Here is an 8,767-nt window from a genome sequence, read left to right on the forward strand (position 1 = left end):
TTTTAATTTTTTTTAATGTTTTTTATTTATTTTTGGGACAGAGAGAGAGACAGAGCATGAACGGGGGAGGGGCAGAGAGAGAGGGAGACACAGAATCGGAAACAGGCTCCAGGCTCTGAGCTGTCAGCCCAGAGCCTGACGCGGGGCTCGAACTCACGGACCGCGAGATCCTGACCTGGCTGAAGTCGGACGCTTAACCGACTGCGCCACCCAGGCGCCCCCTAGTCTTCATTTTTAAAGTCTCCTCTAAGATGAAAGGCCTCCATGAGAGGCTCACTAGGTTTTGTTCTTTTATCTGGCCCAAGAAATATTGGTTCTTAAGTTTGCCTTAGGCTTAAGTTAAGTAATTTTACTTAATTAAAGTTAAGTTGCCTTAAGTTTGTCACACCTCAGCTGAGACCTCTCTGTTGCAGGCTGTGGGGCATGTCTCCCTATGGACTTCACACCCTCTAGTCTTCTCAGGCCCAGGTTGAATATGAGGACTTTTCTTCAGCTCTCTTCCAAAGTTGAAATTGCTAGTTCTCTGGTCATTGATGCACCTTTTCCAAAACATCCATGCTTACCTTTAATTGATGTGTGGTGAGGGACAAAATAATAGCATATTATTGTATTGAATAACAAGATAAAAATCCTTTCATACATACATACCCTAACACACATACACATGTACACACTCCTTCAAGTTACATGACCTCACACAAGTAACAACTTCTCTGGGATCCAGTTATTTTCTGCAAAATGATGGTCAGACTAGATGATATCTATGAACTTTTCATGGATCTGTTCTGATAGATGAAGACTAAACACTTATACTCTCAAAGTGAATATAGAAAGTAATTGTACTCAGATATTCCCTCACAAATCAAACCATTTGAGTAGAATGGAAGAAAAAAGGTTTGTTATAAATCTCTTTCCTAGAAGCAATTTGCCTGTGTGGAGTATGCACCTGATTTCCACTCTTTTAGGAAGCCTTACTTGTAGGCCTTGGATGTACTTAATTGATAGAATAAAAGCTCTTGATGAGCTGGATAGCATGTTAATGAATGGCCTACTTTAAGTACTTTAGAACTGAAGCTTGCTTTTAGTTCCTGCTCCAATGTTGTTTTTGATGCAATTTATTTACCTTTGCCTATTTTTCTACCTGTAAATAGGGATCACATGCTACTTTACAGGAAGTTTGTAAACCAAATGAAGTCTCAGATTTGAATTCCACCACATGTATAGTTCAGAAAGTTTTGTAGGTCACAACTTTTTATGTGCATGTAGATATTCTGAACTAGATTGCATCCTCTTGAGAATAGTAGTTGAGGCCAGCATTCCCCTCTGACCTTTACCTTAGCATACAGTAGGATTCAGCAAGGCTTGGTGAGTGGTTAACAGTATGCCAGAAACTCATGGGCTAGGTCAAGGCATTCACCCTTTTCCAGTATCAACCAAGAAAGAAGGAAGGAAGGAAGGAAGGAAGGAAGGAAGGAAGGAAGGAAGGAAGGAAAGAAAGAAAGAAAGAAAGAAAGAAAGAAAGAAAGAGAAAGAAGAAAGAGGGAGGGAGGAAGGAAAGGAAAGGAAACAAGATTTCTGATAAGGAATTTTAGTTTTATCTCATTTAAAAAAATTTTTTTTAACATTTATTCATTTTTGAGACAGAGACAGAGCATGAATGGGGGAAGGTCAGAGAGAGAGAGGGAGACACAGAATCTGAAACAGGCTCTAGGCTCTGAGCTGTCAGCACAGAGCCCAATGCAGGGCTCAAACTCATGGACCACGAGAACATGACCTGAGCCGAAGTCAGATGCCCAACCGACTGAGCCACCCAGGCGTCTCAGTTTTATCTCATTTTTAACTCTGCCCCCCCTTTTGCTATCAACAATCCTGGTGAACAAACTTAGCATTCTGCAGTGTTTAAAGGGAGAGAAAAAGGGGAAACAAGATGGACAACCTCCAGAGTAGCATGTATGAAGTATAAATGTAGCATTTGTTCTTCCAGCAAATTCGAAGATATGGTTTTCTAGCTAGTTAAATTTTATGACTATAAAACAAGAATAAAGTTTTAGGTGAAAAGTGAGCAATAAGATTATGGAAGATGCTTACAACATTATTTTCATTGTTCAAAAACACCAAAATCAACCTAAGCTAACATGTCTTGCTGATGTCCCTAAAATATTCCATCTTTGGACAGAACCATTAACTATTTTTAAAAAGCCAATAATCAATAAGTCTTAATTTGTTGAACTGACATTTGTGCAGGTTTCATCTAGATGAAATTAATTAGAAAGAAAATGGTTTCTCAGCGTTTGGCAAGAGGAAACGAGTCCGTGGCAAGATAAGTTTGACCCTGTGTCGTGGAAACATTTTAATGAGGTTAAGCCTCAGCGTATTTGGATCTGGCTGCTTGTTGAGTGTGCACTGACATTTGTAATGGGCTACTAGAGGCTTCTGAAATGGGCCAATGACTTTGAAGGCATTTTGTGGGTCACTGAAGTTCTAGATAGATAGATTGTAATGAGACTGAATAAAATGTATATAGTTTGTGAAATGAACATCTGGGAGAAAGAATTGTGAAGAACAATCTCACTAAGAACACAGCACCCCTCCCTCCACATTTCTCAGCTGATATACTTTATATCTGAGAACACCCTTAATTGAAGTGAAGTCAGATCCTAATTTGCTGGCACCAAAGACACCATTCCTGTTTAAGGGTCCTCTGCCCAGCCCTGCCTATGCCATTCACCAGGGAAAACCAGGTTCTGAGAAGAGTAGGGAAGAGATACTCATCCCACAGCTCTCAGGGGATAGCACTTGCTTTAATTGCTTTAGGAACCCTTTGCATCAATGAGACTAATGGAATTAGACAAGGAAAATACTAGCAAGACTTGATCAAATACATTGGATTTCCCCTTTGGCATATAATTAGGTTAAGAGGATGATTTAGAGTAAACCCAAGGTGCTGGCTCATCATTAACCTAAGTCTCCAGGGTAGACCATAAGGGCCTGGATGCTGAGGTTTTTAGCTTTGTGGTTACACGTCACTTGGAAGAAATGCTATGCAACCTGGTAGGTCAGTTTGCTCAGGCCTACTGCCTTCAGAGGGGTGGTAGAGAATGAACTTGGAGGATCCCTGATCTCAACATGAGATCATCCTTTCTAATGTGGGGCTCTTTTCTCCTCCTCATGTGTCTTTGCTTTCCCTTTTGGGCAGATTTAGAAGGGCACTTTCTGTTGGGCAAGGGCTCTCCCAGCAGTTAGAACATGACAGCAGTCAAGTGAACAAGGAGGAGACAAGAACACTAAAAAAAAAAAAAGAGTCATGGCCAAAAATATGTTTGTTTATGAGAGAATATGAGGTTTATGTGAAGCTTTAGAACATGAGCACAACCTAAAAGAGGTTGTGGGCATCAGTAGGGTGTGTACTGCCTTTGCGTTCCTAATTTAGAATGATAACAATAATGAGAGCAGACATCTATTTTGCAATTACTATATGCCCTGTACTGTGCTAAGCGTTTTATAGGCACTATTTTCTTTAATGCTCACAGCAACCCCACAAGATACTTTACAGAAAAGGAACTAAGGCACAGGGAGTTTAAGGAATTTACAGAAGGTCACAGCGTTGGCAAGTGGATGAAGCCAGTCTGACTGCATTTTGCTCACCAATTACATCTGCTGTGAGTCATCCAAGTTGGCCTCACTGCTAGAGAACATCTTTCTGGGGGTGGAGTATTAAAGGAATAAATAATGGGTTCCTAGAGGGAATGGTAGGTAAGATTGAGTAAGAATGTTAGAAAAAGTCCTTAAACATGAAGGGAAATCAACATTAATAGTGGTGACACATGACACCATGGAGAAAGGAGAATTTCTGCATCATTAGAGCTACACAAGTGTGAGATTGTCTTCACACAGAGGGTAAATCTGGCCCCTCCAACTAGACCCCTCCAGAGGCACATGGGGTGAGGTGACAGGAATCCAGATAATCTCCCAGGAAAGAGGAGTATCTTGTAGGTTGGGAGAAGGAAGACAGTGACATGTGCAACCAAATATGGTTCAATCAGAGGTGGGCTGCCTTCTGGGACCATAAACCTAAAACACAGCAAAATAGACTATAAGACTGAAAACACACATTCACTTCCAGCTCTGCTGATTTGCGTACCTTCATTTGAAAATATTAATTTAGCCTCCACTGTGTGTCAGGAACTAGGGACACAAAAGTAATTGAGGTAGCAACTTTGCCTTAAAGAAGCTCAAGTTTGAAAAGATATAAAAGCAAAAATCTCAGCAGGAGGAAAGTTATGATTGATGCTAAAACAGACAAAAATGTCAAAGTTCAGACCTAGAAGAGGCAGAGGTCAGCCCTATGTGGGGTAGTGTTTGAAGTCCCTCAGAACATGTAATATTTATAAATAAAGACAAGCACTAGGTAGAAGTAGAGAAGAGGAGAAGTAGAGAAGAGTTGGGAAGAGAAAAGGAGAAATCGAGTCCTCTAAACGATTTTCAGTTTTGGGTAGGAAGTTGAAAATGTTGGGAGTAAAGGGAGAATTTTCTTCTTCCCTATTAGTCTGTTAAAAGAGGCCATGGTCAGTGAAAAATAGATTATGGATGGTATCGAAGAAAAGGATTTGTCTTCCCAACCTACTTAAGAACTGAAGGATAATGACCACATACACATTCCCAGACTGTTTGATTAAAGACTCATACACTTGCTATAGAGCCTTTCAGCCAGAGTAGGAGAGAGAAACATCTAGATAAGCTTGAGAAGCTGGACACATGGGACAATGATGTGTATGACTTGTGAAGAAAAAGCATCATGGCTCATCTGAAAAAGTATATGATGGGGAATCAGATGTGGGTTTTAACTAAGGTTTTGCAATGAATTAGTTATGTGACCTTGGATAATTGACTTCCCCACTCTTGATCTCAGTTTCATTTCATTCTCTGTAAAATGAAGGGGTTGGGCTGGATGGCCATTAAGAGTCTTTGCTGTGACACATTCTAATTTTCTTTTATTCTAATTCTCTGTGAAGTGGGCCATGGATAACATAGCTTCCCAGGGTGTGGGCAAGAAGTTACACACAATAAACAATAGAATAGCATGCAGTGCCTGCACTATGCTGAATACATTGTTAATGAATTTATAAATTAATTCATGAACTGCTTAAATTGGAAATGAGCCCCTTGTTCTTGGAAGTATTTGAACAGAGGCTGGATTATCCCTGAAGAAAAGAGTTGAAGAGAAGTCTTCTCCTTTGGTTCTGGTGGCTTTTCTGGAGAGTTTTTCTCTTACATGTCAAGTTAGAACTTAATATATACATTAATTGTGGAATTTTTCAAAAGTTCTTTCATGTCTCTCTCTTTTACTCTCTTCCTCTCATTGAGTTCTTCATCTCTTTCAGCAGTTTCTTAGTTGCAAACTTAAGACACAAGTCTTAAGTCTTTCACAAGTCTTTAACCCTGTGATACCCCCTCATGCTTTCTTGAAACCAGTGGGATGTTGAGTTGTTCCACGGAAACCAGACAACAGACCCAGCTTAGGAAAGAGCTGTTTGTTCCAGAAAACTACCTTAGGACACCCAAGTGTGCTTCTCTCAGGCAAGAGACATGAAGAGTCCCCAAAGTGGCGAGGTGGTGTGCAGAAGCCACGTGTATCTGCTTTTTTAAGAGGTTGCTTTTACCACATTTCCTAGTTTTATCAACAAAATCTGTACTCTGGGTTGCCTTTAGTTTCAAAGGGTCGTTTGGAGTTTGTGCCTCTACATAGTGTATGGAAAGAATAGCTTCCATCCGCCCGTGTGGGGCTGTTGCATTATTCTGCTGACTTTTTTTTTTTTCCCCTGGGCTTGCCTGGGTAATGTTCTTCCCTTACAAATTTCATCTCACTGCACTGTGCATTGAAACGACGCAGTTATGGAGCGCACAGGGAAAAAAATTATAATGCCATTAAAAGTTATCATAAATTTCAGATCAGCATCACTTCTAATCCGATACACAATTTTACTGCCTCTATAAAGTAGGTGATTTGCAGTGGTCTGAGGCGTCTCCTGGAGCGTTTTACTTCTTTTTAAATTAAACACACCAACTTTGTGCTGAATTCAGAGTGTGGACATAAAAAAGGGGGTAAAAAGGAGAGGGAAGGGACATCAGATGGGAATTGCAATTGAATCTTTATATATGCCATCTTGGCACTGTGGTACTAAATATAGTGCCAGGTAAATAGATGTGCTGAAATATTCAGAATAAAAAACAAATGTTCCAATAGCAGAAGCAGTGAGCCCCGAGAATGTTTCCACAGTGGGTGTGCTTAAAATAATAAAATACTGTTGTTTAAAACTACTCAATCCTAGAAAACCCTATGTTGTAAAAAAATATATAGTGCTGGTATATGTGTGAGGGGCTATGTATGCTGAACATATATATGTATATAAAAACTCCTAGGAAATTAAATAGAATATAAGGGGCTTGATTTTACTGGTTGGAAAGTTACACTGATTACTTCTTTGAGGTACATTAACTCTTTCTGAAAGCTTAGGCCATCAGAAGTTGTCATTTACTGAATGGCTACTGAGTATTTTAAAACGTAGTGTTCTCAGCAAGGGCTGTCCATTAGCCTACCTATGTACAGATGTGTATACTTGTGTACATAGAGAGAGGTAGTGCACACCCAATGCTGGTACAAAAAAAAAAAAGAACTGCATTCATAAGGTTTCTGGTTGAAAGGATTTGATTGAATTGTGACATTATTTTTCCCTGACACTTAAAGGCAGTTGGTCATATTTAGGTACTGAAAAATATATGCTTTCTAAGTGTCTATTTTATGCAGTATTCTGAGATAAATACCAAAGATACGAAGAAGAAAAACTGCATAGGTATACCCTCAAGAAGCTCACAGTCTAGAAAGGGGAATTTATGGGAATTAAACTTGGTTATAGTCGAGCGTTTCGATGTTATTATAGATGTAAATGCTCACTGGGAGTGCACAAAGAGAGGAAGACACATGTCTGCTATGATAAAATGCAATATGGCATCTTGTGTCTCTTTCAAACTGGGTATAAGCTCTCCAGTCCAAATGTTTTTTAACAATGTTAATTGACCAATTAACAAATAATATACCAAACAAATATATATTCAACTCTGGCTACTGTATGTTATTTATTTCCATGCCCCTAGAACTTAACACAGTGTCTGGAACAGCCAGAAATGAACTAAGCATATTTTGAATTAATGAAGCTGTGATACAAAGATGAATAATAATACCCAGCATACAATACACTTTACATTTGAAAGGTATTCTTACTTACGTTATGATGTTTAATCCTCTACAATGAGGTACGTAGAGGATTAAAGTAAGTAAAGTTTATTTTTTAAAAGTAAGTAAAAATCATTTTTACTTTATAAATGAAGAAACAGTTTCTTTGAGGAGTAATGATGTCCCTTAAATACATACCAGGCTGAACTGGATCCAGATCATCTTGTTGCAAGTTCTGTCCTGGTTCTACACCAGCTGGGTTGTGATGCATACTCATAGATCTTGGCATGGATGAGTCATATGTTGGGCTGCTGGGAGGGCTGTGATAAGATGTTGTGTTATAATGGCTGACTCCCAGTAGAACCAGAGGACCTGTACACAGTTGCCTATAAACTGTGGTGACTAATAATTGCTGTTGTAATGTCCTATGGATTCACTGTGACAGATCGTATGGAAAGTAAGTTTTGAAAATAATGCAATGACTAGAATCAGTTAACAGTTTATGGGACATGTAATACCTATCAACACATTATAGTCTCCTTCGATCCTCACTATAATCCTACAAGGTAGGTACTATGATTGTCATCCCTATTTTACAGATGAAGAAACCAAGGAAGAGAGGGATTAAGAAATTTGTCTAAGGTTACATAGGTGAACATTCTGGAGTCAGGATTCTAATTCAGACAGTCTAACTACAGAGTTTGTTGCCTGGAGGTAACAGGACATAATTTATTTACCTAGCTTGTGTTGATTGGGCTGGGTGTCCTCACTATTACTGGAGATAGTGTGCTAAGAGATAGTTGATGGAGGTGAAATGTGACTAACATAAGGAGCAGTCACCCTATTGTGTGGAAATGAATGAATGAATGAAGTTGTTTCTAGATATATCACCAGAGAAGGATGTATTCCTGATCTCATGAAGGATAATCATATACACATTTCATAATATTTTGTATTTTGAAAACAGGTTATATTTGTACAGCAGTGTTGGCAAAGTTGGGGCTCCTGATGTGAAATATAATCTATTGTGAACTCTAAATATCTATTAACTACCTAATTAATGCATTTAGTGATTTGATTATCAAACATTTGTTAAGGGCCTACTAGTGTACTAGATACTCTGATAGGTGTTTATCATAGAACCATTGTCTTTAATTAAGTCAAACTATCTTACCTCAAACATACAGATGTTTAGCCTTTAAATGAAAATAAGTACAAAGAGTGCTCACTTCGGCAGCACATATACTAAAATTGGAACGATACAGAGAAGATTAGCATGGCCCCTGTGCAAGGATGACATGCAAATTTGTGAAGCTTCCATGTTTTAAAAAAGAAAAAGAAAGTAAGTACCAAGAAATTGGTGATTGCTCTTCATTCCCATGAATAATTGGGTGATACTTAGTTTTGACCTGTAGTTATGATTCTGTTTAAACACAAACTGGAACTGGTTGAATTTGGGACAGATGATGAAGTCTTACATCTTGCCTAATTTGGGGGGGACCTCTTAAAGGGGGTGAAGGCTTGACCACAGCATTT

At 38.9% G+C, this 8,767-nt stretch overlaps 1 non-coding gene across 1 annotated transcript; it reads left to right on the forward strand.

Moving 5' to 3' along the window:
• The first annotated feature begins 8,452 nt into the window (after window positions 1-8,452).
• Window positions 8,453-8,559, forward strand: LOC131513235 (U6 spliceosomal RNA). Its single transcript, XR_009262468.1, has one exon. It is a non-coding gene; the product is annotated as a U6 spliceosomal RNA (small nuclear RNA).
• The last annotated feature ends 208 nt before the right edge of the window (window positions 8,560-8,767 follow it).

Source organism: Neofelis nebulosa, chromosome 5 (assembly GCF_028018385.1).
Source record: "Neofelis nebulosa isolate mNeoNeb1 chromosome 5, mNeoNeb1.pri, whole genome shotgun sequence".
NCBI lineage: Eukaryota > Metazoa > Chordata > Mammalia > Carnivora > Felidae > Neofelis > Neofelis nebulosa.